The following is a 22,971-nucleotide window of genomic DNA, read 5'->3' on the forward strand; positions in this document are numbered from 1 at the left end:
AGCAAATCGCTGCATTCAGACCGCTTCTATGGAAGCAAAACAACAAAACAGCATTTTTATGCCATTAATTCAGGACCGCTGCAGAGTTTTTAAAATAAAATTTTAAGACCTTTTTCCAAGACCTGAAAAAATAAAATACTGTATATCCATACCAGAACAAACCCACTCAATCTAAAACAAAATCATGTATCTCAGATTCTTTTACTGAAACAGGCCAGGGCGCACATTCAACAAGACATGTTTTTTATACATTGTACACACACGGCTCCAGATTGCGACTAAATTTTGCAACCATTTTTCCTGCTGGTGCGACTTATAGGTTGCAGCTGTGGGACTACAGATTTTACCAACTCTCTTTGGGTGTGTCTCAATTGGCTCCCTATTTCAGTAGTCAGGGCACTGATCAGAGGGTCTGTCATTTCTAGGGCTGTCTCAAATCACTCCCTAATATTTCCCAGAATGCACCGTAAAAAAACGTTATTTTTTGCTGCTCACTGAGCTCGTTTAAATGGACACCAGAAAGAGATGTTTTGTGAGAATGTGGCATTCCCATTTACATGCACTGTGTAAGCACCGTACTCTTAACTCCCATATTCATGCAGCTCAGTCAGTAAAATTTCAGTGATTTATCACAAAGCAGCATGCTGTTAAAACACAGTGAACATTGGCGTGGACTATAGCGCTATTTTTCCTTAGAAATTCTATATTCACTGTGCATTATCACATTGAAAATCAATGGGTTATCCAAAGATGAAAAATGCTGCTTTCAGAGGCTTTATATTGAGTTAGGATGAAAATAAGGTGCATTTCAAACTGTTCAGAGACCAGTGAAGACAGACAGCACACTGGAGGTTAAGTCATTCACTAAATAGGGAGCAAGGGAGCATCCTATAGCTTACCTATGTAGCTAAGTGCATTAACTCCTAACATCCAACCAAACGTTCAGTTTCAGGCTCCAGATGATGTTTGGACCACTCAACATAGTTAGCAGACATGGGACAATGATAATCAGTACAAAGATTCAGAATTTATACTGCTAAATTTTATTTTGACATGGTTGGCAGTGACTGAATGATGCTGGTCATTACTTTGAATCAGAATTAATTATGCTAATTTATTATTGGTAAAATGCTTCAACACTGGCTATCACTTGTTTGTTGCCAAAATAGAAAAAAAAACATTGATAAGTCAAATTAAGTCAAATAATTTTAATTTAGCTAGTTTTTTTATTTATGCTTTCACAATACAGTTTGCTCCAAAGTAGCTTTACAGAAAATCAGATATAATGTCTGTAACGTCTCAAAAACATAAATAATCAATGATCCTGTTGAAATGATCCACAAGAAAAAAAAAATATTGGCAGTGACGAACTTCCCTCTGCCCATCACAAAGACACAGGAATGTGCTTTTCTGGGTAAGTACGCCGTCTCACGCTTCCACATTCCCTGGAACTAAGGGATTTGTTACACTGGGGTTGGCAGATTATAACCAGTGTTTTATTCCTGATTTCTCTATGGCTTGTCTCTTAACAGACCTTTCCAGAAAGGGGCAGCCATGGAAGGTGGTCTGGAACAAAGAGACAGCGCAGGAGTTCCAAACCCTACAAACAGCCCTCGCCACCACCCCATCCTCCATGCCCCAGACTTCTCACTGTCCTTCATTCTTCAGACAAACGCCTCTGACACAAGACTGGGAGCTGTCCTCACCCAGTGTTTAGGAGGGTTAGAGCACCCGGTGGTTTACATCAGCCAGAAGCTGAACCCAGCTAAAATCAGGTATGCTGCAGTGAAAAAAAGCCCTGGCCATTAAATAGGTAGTCATGGATTTGTGATACTACCTGCTGGGGAGGTTGTTCACCTTCATTACAGATCATGCTCCCCCTCCAATGGGTGGCCCTGGCCAAGGACACCAATTCCTAGGTTAAAAACTGGTTTCTCACACTACAAAATGCGGACAGACACTCACAAATGTTTAGAAACTGGTTAGGTCTGGTAAAGAAACTCTCCCCCTCACAACAGACAGCAAGATGACGCATGAGGCAAGGCACGGGGGTGGTATGGGGTTGTGGGTATATGCCTATGCAACAATCAGCATCGCCCTACAGATGTGTGAGAAGGATCTTCGAAGAACACAGATGTCTAAGAGTCTCTTCTGTTCTCTCTCTCATTGGAAGTGACCAGAGACAGAGCACTCTCGCCCACTGGTGGCTCTATCCCGTACTGCACAGCCCAAGCAGCAATTACCACCTGCTCCCCAAGTCCCTTCACTGTTTAGGCCACTACCAGCACAATCACCCCAAGACTACACTCAGCAATTCACGTCCCCTTTCCTTCTCCACCGTATGATTCACCAATAAACCACCCTCTGAAATTCCTTACCTATCTTGTGCCTCTTTTCCTGCTACAACAGTGTAATTTATACAATGATGTTGTTGATTAATACCAGCTGTGTTTTAATGTGAGTTCGTAATCATGTCACAGGTAAAATGTCATAAGTGTCCCATTGTTCAGTGTATAAACACTCTTGCCAGTAGGGATGTGCATTTTGGTCATTTTGCCTAGTCGAGTACTCAGACTTATTACTGAAATACTCATCGAGTACTCAAAGGGCAATGACATGTACATAACTGTATATATAATAACATGTCTGACAAACGTCTTTGGCTGCTGCATTGCATCTTGTTGTTCCAGTGTATCGTCTATTCATTATTATAGGCCGTTATAAAATAATCTGTTACAAAATGTACAAAAGATTGCATAATCAAAATAAAATGCATCATATTTTGTCATTATGTGAAGATTCGCTGCCCAATTCAATGAAAGAATGTGCACAACGCAGGTCTGTCTGTTCTTCCTTCAGGTTACCGTAGTAATATTAGTAAGCACGCATCAGTTTTTTTAGTGACTGTCAGAACTGTCTATATAACAAATCTTGTTTGGCTTAACAGGAGATGCCATAACCATCACGTTTTTAATATACGTGTTAAGTTGAAGTTCAGTTTTGATGATGCTGCATTCTGTTCTATTTAGCTGCGCTCAGTCTAGCTGTTTGAAACACTTGCAGCGCGTTGAGTCCACTGCCACACGCCTGGTGTGTCTCCCCAAGTGTTCGCTCCTGTGGGGAAAGCTGTGATGTTCTGTATTGTTGTTGCTGTGATGATTCATGAAGCATTCCATTCAACTCGGAGAGTCGGAATTTCCACCTTTCAACTGGGGAAAGTGCAACAGAATGACACATTATGTTAGACTTCTAACTTGGAAACTCATGCGGAAACCTATAACTCCCATTTCCTCAAGATGCAGGTGTGTTACTTCACGCAAACTTGTTGGCACCAGGGCAGGTATGTTTACAGTCAGTGACAAACATTCACTTTTAATAAATAATATCCATTAACGAGTCAAAGTTCTTACCTTAAATTATAATAAAACGTGTTTAGCAAACGTTTTGCAGAGACAGGTGTTTAAAACATGGTTAATTAATCAAATCAAATCAAATCAAATCACTTTATTGTCACACAGCCATATACACAAGTGCAATGGTGTGTGAAATTCTTGGGTGCAGTTCCGATCAACATAGCAGTCGTGACAGTGATGAGACATACGCCAATCTACAATAAACATCAAATTAACACAACACAATTTAAACATCTGTTATACATAATTAAACTCGACTTAAAACATCAAATTAACACAGCACAATTTAAACATCTGTTATACATAATTACACAACTTAAAACATCAAATTAACACAACACAATTTAAACATCTGTTATACACAATTACACTCAACAATATACAATAATAACATACATTGCACAGTATACAATATGCTGTTTTTGTTTTTTGTTTTTTTTTTTTTTGTTTTTGTTTTTTACTATATAGATACTATATAGATACACATTATTCAATAAAAATTAAAATATATATGAAAAAAAAGTATATATATAGAATGTACAGTATTGTACTGTATTGACATTCAGGCTGTCGGTTGATAGTCAGTTGTTAAGAGAGACATAATATAATGACAGTAATATAATTTATGACAGTCCGGTGTGAGATAAAAGAGTAATAAAGTGCAGGGATGATGTATTTTGATCGTGGGAGATCAAGAGTTCAGAAGTCTGATTGCTTGGGGGAAGAAGCTATCATGGAGTCGGCTGGTGCGTGTCCTGATGCTGCGATACCGCCTACCTGATGGTAGCAGTGAGAACAGCCCATGGCTCGGGTGGCTGGAGTCTCTGATGATCCTCCGAGCTTTTTTCACACACCGCCTTGTATATATTTCCTGGAGGGAGGGAAGCTCACCTCCGATGATGTGTTTGGCAGTTCGCACCACCCTTTGCAGTGCTTTGCGGTTGTGGGCAGTGCTATTGCCGTACCAGGCGGAGATGCAGCCAGTCAGGATGCTCTCCACAGTGCAGGTGTAGAACCGTGTGAGGATGTGGCGGTTCATTCCAAACTTCCTCAGCCGTCTCAGGAAGAAAAGGCGCTGATGAGCCTTCTTCACAACGACTTCAGTGTGGACGGACCATGTGAGTTCCTCAGTGATGTGGACACCCAGGAACTTGAAGCTGCTGACTCTCTCCACTGGTGCTCCATTGATGGTGATTGGACTGTGTTCTCTGTCTTTTCTCCTGAAGTCCACCACAAGCTCCTTTGTCTTACTGACGTTGAGGGAGAGGTTGTGCTCCTGACACCAGTGTGTCAGAGTGTGCACCTCCTCTCTGTAGGCTGTTTCATCATTGTCAGTGATCAGACCTACCACCGTCGTGTCATCAGCAAACTTAATGATGGCATTGGAGTTATGTGTTGCCACACAGTCATGTGTGTACAGGGAATACAGTAGTGGGCTGAGAACACAGCCCTGCGGGGCTCCAGTGTTGAGGGTCAGTGATGAGGAAATGTTGCTGCCTATTCTAACCACCTGGCGTCTGCTTGACAGGAAGTCCAGGATCCAGCTGCACAGCGAGCTGTTTAAGCCCAGAGCCCGGAGTTTCTCATCTAGCTTGGAGGGCACTATGGTGTTGAATGCTGAGCTGTAGTCTACAAACAGCATTCTCACATAAGTGTTCTTTTTTTCCAGGTGGGAGAGAGCAGTGTGTATTGTAGATGCAATGGCATCATCAGTGGAGCGGTTGTTACGGTAAGCAAACTGCAGCGGGTCAAGATTGAGTGGTAATACAGAGCAGATGTAATCTCTGATTAGTCTCTCAAAACATTTGCTGATGATGGGGGTCAGAGCAACAGGACGCCAGTCATTTAAACAAGTTATTTTCGATTGTTTTGGAACAGGCACAATGGTGGATGTTTTAAAGCATGTGGGGACTACAGACAAAGAGAGGGAGAGGTTGAAAATGTCCGTAAAAACACCAGCCAGCTGGTTCGCGCACGCTCTGATGACGCGGCCCGGAATGCCGTCTGGACCCGCGGCTTTGCGGATATTCACCCGTCGGAATGATCGGGTTACATCCGCTACAGAGACGGAGAGTGAACTAACCTCTGTAGCTTCGGCCGTGAGAGCTCTCTCCGCGAGGGCGGTGTTATTTCCCTCGAAACGAGCATAAAAAGTATTTAGCTCATCTGGGAGAGAGGCAGCGGTGTTCATGGCGGAGTTTTTATTCCCTTTAAAGTCCGTGATGATGTTAATTCCCTGCCACATGCTTCTAGAGTTGGTGGTGTTAAACTGTCCTTCAATCTTACTCCTGTACTGGCGTTTTGCTGTTTTGATAGTTTTTCGGAGGGCATAACTGGCTTGTTTATGCTCCTCCGCGTTCCCGGAATTAAAAGCGGAGGTCCGCACATTAAGTGCTGCGCGAACATCGCTGTTGATCCACGGCTTCTGATTCGGATAGATTCGCACAGTTCTGGTCGGAATCACTTCCTCTACACACGTTCTGATGAAGCACATTACGCTATCAGCGTAAAGCTCGATGTCGTCATCAGAGGCGGACCGGAACATCTCCCAGTCCGTGCGATCAAAACAGTCTTGTAGCGTAGAGTCTGATTGGTCCGACCAGCACTGGATCGTTCTGAGGGTGGGTGCTTCCTGTTTCAGTTTCTGCCTGTAAGCGGGCAGAAGCAGAATGGAAGAGTGGTCCGATTTTCCAAATGGTGGGCGGGGGAGGGATTTGTAGCCATCCCGGAACGGAGAGTAGCAATGGTCCAAAACCCGGTCCCCTCGTGTGTTGAAACTAATGTGCTGGTGATATTTTGGTGCGACTGATTTTAAACTGGCTTTATTAAAGTCCCCGGTCACAATGAACGCGGCCTCAGGGTGCGCGGTTTCCTGCTCACTTATACTCCCATACAGTTCCTTGAGTGCCCGGTCTGTGTCGGCTTGTGGGGGGATGTACACAGCAGTGATAATGACCGCTGTGAATTCCCTCGGTAGCCAGAATGGTCGACACAGAAGCATAAGAAATTCCAGATCAGGAGAACAGAAAGACTTGATAGAATGTATGTTCCTCTGATCGCACCAGGATTTGTTGATCATAAAACATACACCACCTCCTCTAGTTTTACCTGAGAGGTCTTTCGCTCTGTCCGCTCGGAGCATGGAGAACCCCGCGGGTTCAATGGCTGAGTCTGGAATCTCCGCAGACATCCAAGTTTCCGTAAGGCAGATAACGCAGCAGTCCCTCGTCTCTCGTTGGAAAGAGATCCGCGCTTTCAGCTCGCAGAGCTTGTTATCCAGAGACTGAACATTTGCCAGTAGAATAGTGGGTAGCGGGGGTCGATTTGCGCGGCGTCTTACTCTGATGAGAACGCCGGCTCTGTTTCCCCTTTTCCTCCTGCGTTTCCGCGGCCGTGCTGCCCAGACAAAGGGCTCCGCTTGCGTGTTTGTAAACAGCGGGTCGGCATTGAGGAATGTGAAGTCCGGTTTACGGTGTGAGATCGCTGAGCCAATGTCCAAAAGTGTTTGTCTGTCATAGACAATAAGGCAGGCAACATCCAAGACAAGAAACATAAGAATTGTAAACAAAACAAACAAACCATTGCTAAGTTGTGTCGGAGCTCGCAACGCAGCAGCCATACTCGGCGCCATCTTGAGTCCAAAAAGTAATTACACTCTCTTTTGATGATCGTAACGATAGCATTGCAGCATAGTACATCAGTTTGGTGTCTATGAGTCTCTGACAATCAATGGACCCCTAAAAAAAAAAAAAATCAATCTTAAACATTTAATCAATCTTAAAATTAAAAATAAGCTCCCTTGGTCCCAAGTGAAGCCATGCGAAGGGCAGACGTGTGAGAGACAGCTCTACGCATTTTGCAAATTTTTAAAATTATTTTCATGATATAATCCGGTGAAATTCGATACACCCAGTTACACATTTGCTGTTTGAGGTAAATATCGCAAAGAAGTCAAAATCATCGGGCTATGGAGTCATTAAAAGACACTTATGGGTTCAAGATGAAAGCCCAGACAGATCTGTGGACCGGGGACTCGATTTGGATGGCGCGGCGGGAGAAGAAATCCAGCATCAACTGTCCAACATGTCGGTGATGTTGACGAAGGTACTTGCGGATTTGGAGGATCTTGCTGTAATACGTCGATCTTTTACGGCGATGGAAAAAAATTCTCTGAGTTAGTCAAAAGAGTGACAGATGTTGAGAGACGAATCGATTATTTGGAGATTTTTGAGATCATCCGATAAAGATCTTGTGTTGCGCCAGGCGAGGAGCAAAGGAAAGCTTTCTTGGAAGAATCACTATATTTTCTTGTTTCCGGACTTTCTGAAATCGACAAGAGTGAAACGCGATCGGTTCAAGGAATACAAGAAACTTTTACATCAGTGGAAGATAACTTTTGCTCTGATGTTCCCTGCCAAACTGAGAATAAACACCAAGGACGGCTGCAAAGTATTTACATATCCCAATCAGGCAATGTCTTTTATAGAAACAATGGGTGAGTAACCATTGGGTGTCTCTCTTGTGAGTGGATTGACTCATTGTATATACTCTGGCTTTCGGAGGAAGCTGGGCACCAATTCTTTTCTTTTTACGTTGGCTCCTCCGAGCGGATTAAAACTTTTCCTTAAAGAAACTTTTGCATTGACGGAAGATCACTTTTACAATGAAGTTACTGGCCAGATTGAGAATAGACATTACGGATGACCGCAAAATATCTACATGCCCACACAAAGGATGTCTTTTATAAAGTTGACGGATTGTGTAAATCATTGGATATACTTTTATACGGCCTCTGAGTGAATTGACTCTTGACCATCCGAGGAACCGTGATGTGTGTTTTGTTTCCTTTTGTGCAGGTTCCGACTAGCGGTTGGAGCTTGTTTTGTTAAACAACACTACTTCAGTTATGGATGAATCTGTCAGTTCCTTGTGCTTATGCCTCCTGTTGGCTGGAGTATGATTTGTGGAGTATTTTCGTGGGACACTAGAATGATTACGTCATCTGCTGCACTCATCAGCTGGCTCACTGAAGATTCGTTTGTCTGACCGAGGAAACTGAACGGCTTTATATCGGCTGGAATTTGTTTTGTGAAGGAACACACCTTCGAGACAATTCTGTGAATGAGTCTACACGTTCTCTGTGTTTATTCTGCCTATTGGCTGGGGTTTGTTTTACAAAATATTTGATGTTATGTGATTTTGCCTTACAAATTTGTGAGGCAAAATTTAGCAATCAGATGGCAAAGTTGTCATGGGGGCTCTCGTAGGCGTACATGGACTCTTTGTGTTTAGAGGGACTGACGCCATTTGACGCTTTCGTGCGTGGGGTTAATGCGCACGTTTTTCATTTTTCTGTTTGTTTTGCTCGGGGGGAAGTTTGGGGTTTTATTGTAGCATTAATGTTGAAGTGTGGTCTTCATAATTTTGTTTTTGGCACACAATTAATTTTTTCTATTATATCAAAATGCCAAATGTTAATATGAGTGTACTATCTCTCTCCACATGGAATGTGAATGGGTTGGGGCACCCCATTAAAAGAAGGAAGGTTATTTCTTTTCTTAAACATAAGAAATATGATATAGTGTTTCTTCAAGAAACACATCTTTCCCTGCAGGAAGCTGAAAAATTTGGGAAGACATGGGGTGGACATGTTTTCTTTAGTGCGGGCTTAAGTAAGAGCAAGGGAGTCATTATATTGGTAAATAAACATTTACAATTCAAATGTCTCAAAGAGATTAAAGATAAATTAGGAAGATTCATTATTGTTTTAGCAGAAATTTAGGGGCAAAGTATGATTTTGGCAAATATTTATGCACCTAACGCTGATGATCAGGGCTTTTTTATAGATCTTGAAGGGATGTTGCAAACCGCTGGCACCCCTCATGATATAATATTGGGAGGAGACTTTAATCTTTTGATGGACTCAGTCCTTGATCATAGTGAAGCAAAGGTTTATAGGGACTATACATATTTTTCATCAGTCCATACGATTTATTCTAGAATAGAATTTTTTTTTAAATATCCAAATCCCTCATTTCATCTGTTGCTGATTGCTCAATTGGAAACATCTTAATCTCAGATCACGCCCTGGTGAGTTTAGAGGTGTCGCCACATATAGAGAAAAATAAATCATATAGTTGGCGCCTTAATGTATCCCTTTTGCAAAATCCTGATTTCCAACAAATGTTAAAGACTGAAATCAATGTTTATATGGAGACAAACTTGTCCTCAGTATCCTCTGTGGGCATGGCTTGGGAGGCAATTATGGCGGTTCTTACTGGCCGGATCATACAGTATGCATCATTCATCAAAAAATCCAAAGCACGAGAACTCGTGGCGTTGCAAGGAAATATTAAAAGTGCAGAGGCAGAGCTGAAGCACCGTATGTCATCTGATGGCCTCAGAGAACTGACACGATTGAAATATAGATATAATACTATTTTGTCACGGAAAGAGGAGTTTTGGTTATTCAGGGCAAGACAGTCATACTTTGAGTCGGGGGACAAAGCAGGGAAGCTTTTTGCTAGATATATAAAGCAGAGAGAGTCTCTTTCTACCATTCCCTCAGTGAAATATGCTGGTGGTGAAATTTGATATTGATAATGCCTTTAAAGAGTTCTATCTTGATCTTTATAGTTACATGTCTTCGTCTACTGATAAAGATATTAGAAACTTTGTGGAACCATTAGATCTTCCTAAACTGACGACTGAGCAAAAAAACTCTCTCGACTCCGAGATAACCTTGGAGGAGCTTGACGAGGTAATTATGTCCCTACCTACTGCCAAGGCTCCGGGGCCAGATGGTTTTGCCACAGAATTTTTTTAGATCCTATGCTACAGAACTGGCTCCACTTTTGTTAGAAGTTTATACTGAAACATTAAAGAATGGAAAGCTTCCTCCAACCATGACACAAGCCAGGATCAGTCTGATTCTTAAAAAGGACAAAGATCCAAGTGAGTGTAAAAGTTACCATCCAATCTCCCTGATCCAACTAGATGTAAAAATTGTCAAAAATTTTGGCTAACCGATTAAGTACGTTTATGACATCTCTTATACATATAGATCAGGTGGGGTTTATTCGGGGCCGCAGCTCTTCTGATAACATTAGGCGTCTCATCAATATCGTGTGGTCAGTAGCGAATGATCAGTCTCCGGTCGCTGCCATCTCACTTGACGCCGAAAAGGCATTTGATATGGTAGAATGGGATTATCTTTTTAAGATTTTGGAAATGTATGTGTAACACTACTTAGTGGAAAGGAGGCGGCGAGAAGCAGATTTCCTGGTTCAGGTAGGAGTTTTAATCATGCACTCTGATGCTTACAGTTCCACACGCGTCGGTTTTACAGGCAAACATTTACTTAAACACTTCCAGTTCAATACACTAATCATACAACAGACTGTCAGCGTTATGGCCTTTCTTGCGCCAGTCTCTCTCTCACCGCGTCTACTGGCGGTGTGGCTCTTTTATGCCGCTCTCCCCGTGCTCACTGAAATTAGAGACAGGTGTTAGACATAATTTAGCTCAGGTGTAAGCGCCCTTACCGCTTTCTCTCTCTCCGGAGAGATGCTTGACCACGCCCCCGCTGCCACATATCCCCACCGCCCGACTCAGGCCAGGGCGGCATCCGGCCTGTCTACCACTCCCCCCCCATTCCTGCAGAGGAAGTCGGCGACAGCCATCTGCGCCCCCGGTCTGTAGACCACCTTGAATTTAAACGGTTGAAGAGCCAGATACCAACGGTGATCCGCGCGTTGGTATCTTTCGTGCGGTGGAGCCACTGGAGCGGGGCGTGATCGGAACAGAGGGTGAAGGCCCGCCCCAACAGGTAGTATCGGAGAGTGAGGACCGCCCACTTGATGGCGAGACACTCCTTTTCCACGGTGCTGTACTTAGTTTCCCTCAACGAGAGTTTACGGCTAATGTACAGCACTGGGCGCTCCTCCCCCTCCACCACCTGTGAAAGCACGGCCCCCAGCCCTCTGTCTGAAGCATCTGTCTGTAAAACAAAAGGGAGAGAGAAGTCAGGTGAATGTAAAAGCGACCCCCCACAAAGTGCGGTTTTAACTTGCGTGAACGCCCGCTGACACTGCTCCGTCCACTGGACCGGGTCTGGAGCTCCCTTTTTAGTGAGATCAGTCAGCAGGCTGGTGACGTCCGAATAATTAGGCACGAACCTTCTATAATAGCCAGCCAGCCCCAGGAACTGTCTCATCCCCTTTTTGGTCTTGGGCCTCGGGCAGGTCGCAATCGCCGCGGTCTTGTCAATTTGGGGACGCACCTGCCCATGGCCCAAGTGCAACCCCAGATACCATACCTCCACCCACCCAATCGCGCACTTCTTTGGGTTTGCTGTGAGTCCCGCTCGGCGCAGCGATCTCAGAACTGCCCTCAGATGTTGCATGTGCCGCTGCCAATCATTGCTGTAAATGATGATGTCATCTAAATAGGCAGCAGCGTAAGCTGAATGCGGTCTGAGGATTCGGTCCATGAGCCGCTGAAACGTAGCCGGGGCTCCAAACAAACCGAACGGATGTGTCACAAACTGGTGTAAACCAAACGGTGTGGAGAAGGCGGTTTTTTCACGGGAAATTGGTGTCAAGGGGATCTGCCAATAACCCTTCGTCAAATCCAATGTCGAATAAAATCGAGCAGTGCCCAACCGATCGAGCAACTCATCAACGCGAGGCATTGGATACGCATTAAATTTAGACACTGTGTTGACTTTCCTATAATCCACACAGAACCGTACAGACCCGTCGCTCTTAGGCACTAGAACAACTGGGCTGGACCAATCGCTGTGAGATTCTTCTATTACCCCCATATCGAGCATTGCATCCAATTCTTCCCGAATGATTTTCTTCTTGTGTTCAGGTAATCGGTAGGGGCGGCTACGTACCACGACCCCCGGCTCGGTCTCGATGTGGTGGTGAATGAGGTTTGTACACCCCGGTAGAGGGGATAACACATCCGCAAACTCCTGTTGCAACCTAGCAACCTCCGCGAGTTGACTCGGTGAGATGTGGTCTCCGCAAGTGACCGGGGTGAACTGTTTATGTTTTGAACTCACCTCCGGTCCGAGCTCCGCCTTCTCTGGAACTACCGTAGCCAACGTCACAGGGACGGCCTCCCTTCACAATTTCAGGAGATTGAGGAGGTATATTTGACGTGTGCCCCCTCTATCGGTTCATTTAACCTCATAATCGAGATCTCCCACTCGTCGTGTGACCTCAAAAGTTCCTTGCCACTTGGCGAGTAATTTAGAGCTCGATGTGGGAAGAAATACAAGCACTTTATCTCCCGGTGCAAATTCCCTTAGCTGAGTTCCCCTGTCATACAGTCGGCGCTGTCGTTCTTGAGCTTGGAGCAAATTCTCCTGTGTTAGCTGCCCCAAAGTGTGGAGTTTTGCTCTAAGATCAAGAATGTATTGAATTTCATTTTTACTGTTTAAAGGTCCCTCCTCCCAGGCCTCTCGCAATACATCAAGCACACCGCGTGGGTGTCGCCCATACAGCAGCTCGAATGGGGAGAAGCCAGTGGAGGCTTGCGGGACCTCTCGTACTGCAAATAACAGGGGGTCGAGCCATTTATCCCAATTTCTGGCATCGTCGTGCACGAACTTATGAATCATGTTTTTGAGGGTTTTATTAAATCGTTCCACCAGGCCATCCGTTTGAGGATGGTACACACTGGTGCGAATTGATTTAATACTCAACAATTCGTACAGCTCGCGTAGTGTCCGTGACATAAACGTTGTGCCCTGATCGGTGAGGATTTCTTTCGGAGTCCCCACCCAGGAGATTATTTTGAAGAGTGCCTCCGCGTTGCGTAGTCTACTAGGACCAATACAAAGCGATGTCCGCGTGCTGACCGTTCTAATGGTCCGACGAGGTCCATTCCAATTCTCTCAAAGGGGACCTCGATCAACGTAAGAGGGCACAATGGCGCTTTTGGGGTGGCCGGTGGGTTAACCAGCTGGCATTCGCGGCATGCCGCACACCACCTGCGGACATCGCCGCCAATGCCCGGCCAATAGAAGCGGGCTATTAGGCGGTTCAGTGTTTTCCTTTCTCCTAATTGACCCGCCATGGGATTATAATGACCCGCCTGGAATACCATTTCCCGACGGCTCCGTGGAATCAAAAGTTGGGTTGTATCCTCTTTAGTCTGAGCGGCCTGTGTCACTCTATACAACCGCTCATATATAATCGCAAAATAGGGGTATGAAAGGGCAATGTCAGGCTGGAGTCGTTGACCATCGATGACTCTCACTTGGACGAAGGCGTGTTTGAGGGTTTTGTCTCGCAACTGCTCCAAAGGGAAATCCCCCTCAGGGAATTCCCTGAGAAGGGGAGGGGCTGCAGCCTCTCCCCCTCTCTCGTCATTATGATGTGGAGCTGTCGAGGACGGCCCCGCCTCCGCCTCCCCTGCCAGAGCATCGTACATCACCCTAATTTCATACAGGACCCATCCGCACAAATTCCCTTTAATAAATCTCTAAAGTCAGGCCAATCAGTCCCCAAAATCAGCGGATGGGTGAGGTGGGAACTAACCGCGGCCTCCACTCTATGCTTTTCCTCCTGGAATTTAATTGTCAGGGTCACCACCGGATACTTTTGAATATCCCCGTGCACACATTTGACCCTCACCGTTTTAGTTGTGCCCAAAGCCTCGGGTTGAACCAAGCGTTGGTGGATAGTGGTTTGATTACACCCGGTGTCCACCAATGCTTGGTGAGTACACCCCTTTACACTTACCGGTATCCTGTACGCTCCGGCCCGGTCAGGGGCAGCCTGCGGGAGGTCAGAGACCCGTACCACTGTCCCCAGCTCCATCAGAGGGCACTGATCCCGGAAGTGGTCCGGGTCTCCGCACCTCCAGCAGGCTGGCCCAGGTGCAACGCCCGCACTTGCGTCGGCAGTCGCCCCCCCCCCCTGAGGGGGAGAGCGGCAGGGCATCGGGGTAGGGGAAGGTGTCGCCTCCCACGCCCGGGGAACTGGTCTCGGTGTCTGAAGTCCTCCTCATCTGCGTGGGGCAGGAACGGGCCCTGGGGAGAGAGCAGAACGAGAGGAGAGAGGGGAGGGGGAAACATAGGGGGAGGGTAGAGAGAGTAGGAGGGCTCTTCCGCCCTTGGGATCGCCGCCATGTGGTCCTCCGCAAGCCAGACGGCTTCCTCCAGCGACGCCGGGCGGTGGCACTGGACCCACTCCGCCGTCCCTTTCGGCAGTCGATGTATTAATTGCTCCAGTACCACCTGGTCGATGATCCCATCGACGCCGCGGTCCCCCGCTAGTAATCATCTTCGGCAGGCGTCGCGGAGCCGTTGGGCGAAGGCAAATGGGCGGTTGGAGCTCTCCAGCTTCAGGCTCTGGAAGAGTTGACGACTTTCTTCCGGACTCCAACCAACCCGTTGCAGGATGGCTTTCTTTAAGTCTCCGTAAGCCAGGAGGCTCGTCGCCGTCAGTTGTTGAGCCACGAGCTGGGCTTCCCCGGACAGTAGCGGAATGAGTCGGGCCGCCCACTGGCCGAGCGGCCAGCCCCAGATCTCGATGGTGCGTTCGAACAGGTCCAGGAATGCCTCTGGGTCGTCTGCCGTCCCCATCTTCTGTAACGCAGGCAGGGGTAACGGCGTGTGGGTGTCCGGGGTTGCGGCTGGGGAGGCTCCGGATCACCTGTCGGTTCTCTGCTTGAGCGCGCATGAGCTCCACAAACCGGCGGTCTTATCTTGCCGGAGCTCAAGCAGGGTTTGCTGGTGGTTCCGATGTAAGCCAGCGAGGGCTTGGAGGATCTCAGCCAACTGGGAGGACTCTACAGGGCGACTTTCGTCCATCTTCAAACCTTTTCCCGGGTTTCAGCACCAGTGTAACACTACTTAGTGGAAAGGAGGAGGCGAGAAGCAGATTTCCTGGTTCAGGTAGGAGTTTTAATCATGCACTCTGACGCTTACAGTTCCACACTCGTCGGTTTTACAGGCAAACATTTACTTAAACACTTCCAGTTCAATACACTAATCATACAACAGACTGTCAGCGTCGTGGCCTTTCTTGCACCAGTCTCTCTCTCACCGCGTCTACTGGTGGTGTGGCTCTTTTATGCTGCTTTCCCCGTACTCACTGAAGTTAGAGACAGGTGTTAGACATAATTAAGCTCAGGTGTAAGCGCCCTTACCGCTTTCTCTCTCTCCGGAGAGATGCTTGACCACGCCCCGGTTGCCACAGTATGGGTTCGGGAGTACATTTATTGGTTGGATTAAGTTACTTCAGCAGCTGCAATAAGAAAGGAGGATGATTTTCCAGGGGTGGTGGCAGGAGGTGTGGCGCATAAGCTTCTGCTTTAAGCAGATGATATTTTATTATTTGTCTCTGAACCTACTAGATCTATGCCTTGCCTCCACAGAATTATTAATTCCTTTTCCAAGTTCTCAGGATACAAAGTCAATTGGTCTAAATCCGAAGCTTTGGCTCTGACAGCGTACTGTCCAGTCACAACTTTCCAGCCGGGCACCTTCCAGTGGCCCAAACAGGGCATTAAGTATTTGGGGATTTTATTCCCAGCAAATTTGTCTGATTTAGTTAGTGTTAATTTTGACTTTTTAATAAAAAGGTTTTCGAGAGATGTGGACAGGTGGGCTTCATTACATTTATCGATGATTAGGAAGGTTATTAAAATGAACTGTATTCCAAAATTCAACTACCTGCTACAGTCTCTCCTTGTAGATGTCCCCCTCTCTTATTTCAAGCAATTTGATAGCATAGCAAAGTCCTTCATTTGGAATGGTAAACGTCCCAGATTGCATTTTAATAAGTTACATAGGCTGACTGACAAAGGTGGGCTAGGCCTACCCAAGATTTTGTTTTATTACTATGCGTTCAGTCTCAGACATTTGGTTCATTGGTCACTTCCACCTGAGAGAGCCCCTCCCTGGTTTGTTATTGAACAGGCAGTTCTTGCCCCTATTTCACCATTACAAAGCCTCTCTATCAAACTAATCGGAAAAGTTAAGTTACACCCCGTTATTTCGCATTTACACTCGGTATGGACCAAAGTGTCCAGATTGTTTAAATCGGACACTTATTTAAATGTTGCCTCGAGCATATGGCAGAACCCAAGATTGTGTATTGGCAAGTCCCCTTTCTGCTGGCCGGAATGGATTGTGAGGGGGGTTGCTTCACTCGGTGACCTATATGAGAGTGGAGTGTTGAGAGGTGATTGCGGCTTTTGGAAAAGGTCATGAGGCATCAGTGTACTACTCCCTCATAATTCAGAGTCTGGGGGACGGAGCCTTAACTCCTCTCAAGAGAGTATGGGAGAAAGATTTCAACATGGCATTGGAGGAAGGAGTGTGGGCTAAGATTCTTAAATACGTTAAGTCTGCATCTAGAGATGCAAGGGTGCGACTTATACAATTTAAAATTTTGCATAGATTTTATTGGACCCCCTCTAGACTGTACAGGCTTGGTCTTAAAGACACACTCACCTGCTGAAGATGCCAATCGGAGGATGGAGACATGGCCCATGTTTTTTGGTGGTGTGTCGAGATCCAGAAATTCTGGTAGAAGGTCAGAATTTTGTGTGCAACATGGTGGGCACTCGGGTTTTGTTTTGCCACAGATTTTGTGATCTGGGCAATGGGGCGGTCATCGATGTGGGGGATGGCCATATAGAGAACTGGGTTCTGACCTGTGTGATGATCGCCAGGCAGGTTAATTTGAGGGGTTGGAGGTCAGCTGGTGCGCCCCCATATCTGGAGTGGTGCACGGAGGTGGGGAGGGTGGCAGCTTATGAGGAGGTGTCATCAGGAAGATGGGGAGGCTTGGATATGTTTATACGGAAATGGGGCAGGTATTTGGAGTGTTTGGAGGGCTCTCGGGTGGGCTGTGGAGAGAGTAGTATAATATAGTTAGTATGATAATTATGTGTGTGTATGTATGTATGTATATATGTATGTGTGTGTATATATATATATGTATGTTTGTATATACACACACACACACACACACACACACATATATATATCACACACACATACACTATATTGCCAAAAGTATTCACTCACCCATCCAAATAATTGAATTCAGGTGTTCCAATCACTTCCATGGCCACAGGTGTATAAAATGAAGCACCTAGGAATGCAGACTGCTTCTACAAACATTTGTGAAAGAATGGGCCGCTCTCAGGAGCTCAGTGAATTCCAGCGTGGTACTGTGATAGGATGCCACCTGCGCAACAAGTCCAGTCATGAAATTTCCTCACTACTAAATATTCCACAGTCAACTGTCAGTGGTATTATAACAAAGTGGAAGCGATTGGGAATGACAGCAACTCAGCCACGAAGTGGTAGGCCACGTAAAATGACAGAACGGGGTCAGCGGATGCTGAGGCGCATAGTGCGCAGATGTCACCAACTTTCTGCAGAGTCAATCGCTACGGACCTCCAAAGTTCATGTGGCCTTCAGATTAGCTCAAGAACAGTGCATAGAGAGCTTCATGGAATGGGTTTCCATGGCCGAGCAGCTGCATCCGAGCCATACATCACCAAGTGCAATGCAAAGCGTCGGATGCAGTGGTGTAAAGCACGCCGCCACTGGACTCTAGAGCAGTGGAGACGCGTTCTCTGGAGTGACGAATCACGCTTCTCCATCTGACAATCTGATGGACGAGTCTGCGTTTGGCGGTTGCCAGGAGAATGGTACTTGTCTGACTGCATTGTGCCAACTGTGAAGTTTGGTGGAGGGGGGATTATGGTGTGGGGTTGTTTTTCAGGAGCTGGGCTTGGCCCCTTAGTTCCAGTGAAAGGAACTCTGAATGCTTCAGCATACCAAGAGATTTTGGACAATTCCATGCTCCCAACTTTGTGGGAACAGTTTGGGGATGGCCCCTTCCTGTTCCAACATGACTGCACACCAGTGCACAAAGCAAGGTCCATAAAGACATGTATGAGCGAGTTTGGTGTGGAATCGAATGGTACGTAACCTACTAGCTCACCTTTTGCTGCACTGTTTGCGTAGCACATCCTCGTGCTTTCTGGCAATGTGCCGCTTAAGATTCCAAAACGAATCTTTGCTAACTCTCACAGTCTCTCCACACGCTTTCAATTTCTTCTCCTTCCTCGTTCTTAACTTTGATTTTTACTGTGCATTTATGTATAAGGTTTGCAACTTCATTAAAACAATCTTAAATCTATTGCTTATTACGCAGATTCTCGAAACAGCATATCACAAAGGGCGTTCTCGGTTGAGCGAGTGGTGCTAAGCGGTCTGAGCGAGTACAGCATAATTTTCAGAAAGACGCTCTCTGCTCTGGAGGAAATATTACCTCTCTGCTCTGCTCCCTCTACGCTCCGCTCACATGCTCTGGCGTACACACAGAATTATGTAATTATTGAAATGAACTTTCCTTTCCTCTTTCAGTATGAAAAAAGAAATTTCTTTGCAGAAATGCTTTAGTTCAGCCACACTGGAGGGTTTTCAAGAATGAACTGCCCATTTAAGGTCCTGCCACAGCATTTCAATCAATTTCAAGTCAGAACTTTGACTAAGCCACTCCTAGGAGGTTCTCCTTTAGAATTTTTAATAGAGAGCAGAATTCATGTTTCCCTCAATTATTGCAAGTTGCCCTGGCCCTGAAGCAGCAAAGCATCCCCACACCATCACACTAACACCACCATTGGATATGCTTATCCATAGGTATGTTCTTGTGGAATTCTGTGTTTGATTTGAATGAATGTTACATTTATATAGCGCTTTTATGACACTACACTCAAAGCGCTGTTGTGCGCTACATTCAGAAGCGGGTTTGGCTATTAGCAATAATTATCAAAGATAATTATTAAAATTAACAGAACACTGATTAGAATCAATGTTAGCTTTTTAATCCTTTAAATAAACAATCAACAAAAATAACCATCAACTATCAAATTCAATAGAATATTAATTATTATCAAAGATAATCATTATTAAAATCAATGGAACATTGATTAGAATTAATACTAGCTTACTGATCCTTCAAATCAACAATCATCAAAGATAATTATCAATTATCAAAATCAATAGAATATTAATAAGTATTAATATCACCAGGGCACCACCCTGGAATCAGGACTAATAACCAGACAGTATAACAGTCTCAATATAGGATTGTTCTCTTAGGAAGGTCGACGTCCGGAGAACTTCGACATTCAAAAGGAAAACAATGAAGGCTTGAATCCGAGCACTGACATCTCCTGCCAGCCCTTGACAGAGGTGTATGTAAAACAAACCAAAACACTTCTCTTTAAAGTATAACAAAGTTTATTGATGCAGTAATATCAATTAATGATCAATACAATGCAGTCAATAAACTTCCGACTTCCAACTACAAACTAAACAGTATCAAATGATTAGATATGGTAACAAAATAAGCCTATAATGGATGAGAGGAAGGTATTGTGTGTGTGTGTGAATGGGTGTGTGTGTAAGGAATGACGCGCACAAAATGGCGGACGTGGCTCTCGTGGAGTGTACTCGCGCGAGGTTTCTGGCCAGAGAATATGGCCGCGAATGTGGGCGGAGAGAAGCCGGTTAATGGCGTCTGCCTGTTTAACGCGTGTCTCCGCATGTACGATAACCTAGGGACAAAGCTGAGCTTTATTGCCAAGTTATCTACTAGCCAAATGTGCATGCGGGTATGTTTGTGAGGGGTCGAGTGTGTGTGCGGTTAGTACGAGAGAGAGAGAGAACAGAGTGACGGCACCACAGACGGTTTCGCGATTGCCGGAGAGAAAGCAAGTTTATCACTCAGAGACGCGGTGAACGGCTCATAAACCGTCCCGCTGTCTTTGGTTCTTTAATGGATAAAATCAGGGGGCTTTCACACTGGGCACGTTTGCTGCGGTCCGATTCCGAGTGCAATAGTTCCCGGTGCCCCCCGCAGCTTTGGTCTGGTTTCACACTCGATTCTATCGAACCCCGGTCCATTTGCGTTCATCTTACGTCATCACAAACATGCATGGAGAACACAACGTGACTCATCATACTTTTTTTTTTTTTTTTTATATTTGGTGCCATTATGCACAGCAGAGTGAATGACAACTGTGTATATGTGCGCTTCATGGTGTAACTCATCAGATGTCCAGGGGAAGGCGGCTTGCTGCTGCTTGCAAACGGCGTTTTTTGAGGAGACAGCTGATTGCAAGGAATTCATTTGCATCTTTGTTTACACTGCACGTTACGCTCGTGTCCATGGTGAAGTTATCGCCACTGTCATCTCCTATTATACCCTATATTAATAACCTATAATAGTATTTATATATAGTACTTATAAGGTGTATAGATAGATAGATATCGTCATCGGCTAAAACGCATGCGCAGGTTACTTTAATTCCTGAACGAGTGCGCACCCGAGTCCAAGTTGCTTTCACATTCACGCAAATCGTGCTACAGTTCCATTGCAACCGAACTCAGACCACCTCCTACAGGTAGTCTCGGGTTCGGTACCACGGTGCGCTCCCCGGTCCACATGACAGCTTTCACATTACCAACTTTTCATACGAACCATGCTGTGTTTCGAACTAAACTGCCAGTGTGAAAGCACCCTCAGTGTGCCGGTCTCACCCGCGATGGCGGAAATACACAACAGTCCAACGTGGTTGGACTACAACACAGTAAATCTCATTCGTGATAACAGTACGTTACAGTAATACCTTAAGTATTATTAGAAGCAATGAGCGGACGCGGCGGTCCGTAAACTGTACAAGTAAAAACGTTGATACACAAGAATAACACATTATAATAATCTATCTCTGCCCAGACGTAAACCTCTTAAGTCGCGTGAGGACACAGGTAGAATGCGTGTTCACCCGTCGTTCGACTCGTTCTGCCGGCGGGTGGTACGGCTGCTGATTCTCGGCGGGCTGGCGGATAAATCAGCGAAGTCGACTCGGTTGAAGAGGGAAGAGAAATCTTCTTCACTTCTGCAGACAAATAGGTGAAGACGCAGATTGCTCAGCGGTCTACTTCAGATCCGTTAGCATGTTCGGTGGAACATGGAGAAATCTCGACTCGTCCAGCGAGATGGAGATTGTATGGCCACAGTTTCAATTCATACATTACTTCCTTTTGCAACGAGGCTACACCCGAGAGCAACAGAGCTGCATCTAGACACGGCACGTAATGTCGCTGGAAGCAACACCCAGAAGGATCTCAGAGGTTTTTCTACTCCCGATGACGTCATGGTTGAGGGGCGTTCTGTCGTGCGCCTCATCCAACAGGAGTTGAGAGTTTGATCCTTCGAAATTTCACACATACAGTTGCAATCGAAATTATTCAACCCCCCAAGACAGTAAGGATTTACAAAGGTAAGCTTTTCTGATGACCCAGAATTTTTAAACTTTACATCTATATCAGTTGAGTGGTAGATTCAAAATCATAGTGTGAATATATAACCTAATATTTCTAAATAGCAGGATTTTTTTTAAATACAGCCATGTCATAATTATTCAACTGCTATTGCATGTAGCTGTTTCTTAAATATGTAAGGCTAAACAAGTAACTGTTTTAAAACAAAAGTCATCAATCTGCAATGGCACTTATTTCAGTTTTAAAATTTAAGTTTAGTGTTGTAAGCAAAAATGTATTTCTATGCAAAAAATGCAATTAAAATAAGCTGTCTCAAAAGCTAATAGTGTAATTATTTCATTACACAAGAAAGGTCATGGCTAAAAGTACATTTCCAAGGCACTTCAATTTCCAATAGACAAAGTTGGCAGCACCATTCATAAATTTTTTTAAATGGTACAACAGCAACCTTCTTGGGTTGTGGAAGAAAGCAAAACTTCACCAAGGGAAATGTTGACTCCAGCTGACTGAATATTCAAGAAGTAATTAGGAAAGAAATGTGAAGTCCTGGAAGAAGGTTTTATAGACGTATGACACTAAACTGAAAATGAGTTTTAGACCCATGGGTCAGCAGTACGTCTGGAGTAAGATGACAAGGTGATGACAAGAACGACACCATCCCCATAGTCAAGCATTGAGGTGGGTCAGTCCTGTTATGGGGGTGTTCTGCAGCTGCAGGAAATGGCTATCCTGACTATTTGACTAACACCATGCATTCTTTCAGGTATCAGGTCATTTTGGCATGAAAAATGTGATGCCTTCAGTGTGTAAATTGAAGCTCGGTGATCACTGGACTTTCCAGCAAGACAACAACACCAAGGATACATCTAAGTTGTCCAAAATCTGGTTCTCGGATAGGTTGTGGAATGTCCTTAAATGGCCCTTTCAGTCCATCATTAAAATCCCATTGCAAACCTTTGTTGGGATTTCAAGGAAGCAGTGGCAGCATAAAAACCAAAAAATGTCAATGAGCTGGAAGCTTTTGCTCATGAGAAATGTGTAAAAATTCTAATAGAGAGGTGTCCGAAGCCTGAGAACACTTACCTGAAACATTTATTTGCTGTTATTAAGGATAAAGGATGCCCCACAAATGATTGACTTTGGGGGTTGAATATTTCTGACATGACATTTGTATAGAGAATTAGTTATTTTTTATATATTTTAAAATTTGGGTAAACTGAACT

General features: G+C 45.1%; 1 protein-coding gene and 1 pseudogene across 1 annotated transcript in view; one reads left to right on the forward strand and one right to left on the reverse strand.

Annotated features, from left to right (window-relative positions):
• LOC127450364 (gastrula zinc finger protein XlCGF8.2DB-like) overlaps positions 1 to 22,971 on the forward strand; it is a 142,719-nt gene that overhangs the window by 72,171 nt on the left and 47,577 nt on the right. The window lies entirely within an intron of this gene.
• Positions 1 to 22,971, reverse strand: part of LOC127450366 (gastrula zinc finger protein XlCGF57.1-like) — a 34,246-nt pseudogene that overhangs the window by 2,542 nt on the left and 8,733 nt on the right.

Source organism: Myxocyprinus asiaticus, chromosome 13 (genome assembly GCF_019703515.2).
Source record: "Myxocyprinus asiaticus isolate MX2 ecotype Aquarium Trade chromosome 13, UBuf_Myxa_2, whole genome shotgun sequence".
NCBI classification, from domain to species: Eukaryota; Metazoa; Chordata; class Actinopteri; order Cypriniformes; family Catostomidae; genus Myxocyprinus; species Myxocyprinus asiaticus.